This window comes from Pyrgilauda ruficollis, unplaced genomic scaffold, assembly GCF_017590135.1.
Source record: "Pyrgilauda ruficollis isolate IOZ18807 unplaced genomic scaffold, ASM1759013v1 scaffold2, whole genome shotgun sequence".
NCBI classification, from domain to species: Eukaryota; Metazoa; Chordata; class Aves; order Passeriformes; family Passeridae; genus Pyrgilauda; species Pyrgilauda ruficollis.
Genome location: NW_024519206.1, coordinates 10,519,621 through 10,520,118, shown reverse-complemented (window position 1 = coordinate 10,520,118; position 498 = coordinate 10,519,621). Strand labels below are relative to the sequence as shown.

The 498-nt window shown below is 81.9% G+C and overlaps 1 protein-coding gene across 3 annotated transcripts in view; it reads left to right on the top strand.

The window, feature by feature from the left end:
- The first annotated feature begins 37 nt into the window (after positions 1–37).
- The window catches only part of FAM126A (family with sequence similarity 126 member A), a 43,320-nt gene continuing 42,859 nt past the window's right edge, over positions 38–498 (top strand). For 2 of the 3 annotated variants that reach the window (XM_041466354.1, XM_041466356.1), the window contains exon 1: positions 46–105. The gene's annotated coding sequence lies outside the window, so the exon portion shown is untranslated. Of the gene's footprint in view, positions 106–498 lie in introns of all 3 variants that reach the window. The other variant, XM_041466355.1, reaches the window with a different exon arrangement.

Genomic DNA, 498 nt, shown 5'->3' with positions numbered 1-498 from the left:
CGCCGCGGGGCGGGGGGGGGGCGGGGCGGCCCCCCCCCGCCGCTGCCGCTCCCGGCGGGAGGGTGAGTTTGAGTCGCGGCCGCGGCGAAGCCGCCGGGCGGGAGGGTGAGTTCGATTCCCGGCCGCTCCCGCGGGGACAACTTTTTTTCCCGCGCGGGGCTGGCGCATCCCGACGGGGCGGCCGCGGCTGTCGGGCAACTCGCGGCCGACTGAGCGGAGCCCCCCCAGGCTGCGGGTCCCGCGCCCCACCCTGGGGCAGCCGGCGGCGCGCGGCTGGGGCGGCGGGGGGTGAAGGGCGCGGGGAGGGAGGCCGGGAGGGGGCGGCGGAGTTGCCGGGGGCAGGGCCGGTGCCCGGGGGCGATGGAGGGGCAGGGCGGCACCCTGCCCCCGGTGCGGGGCTGCGGGGCGGCGCTCCGGGCACCGGCTGCGGCTTCCCCCGTTGCCGCGGGTCGTCCCGGGGCCCCGCCGGCATCCCGGCCGCGTCTATCAGGGTCACTT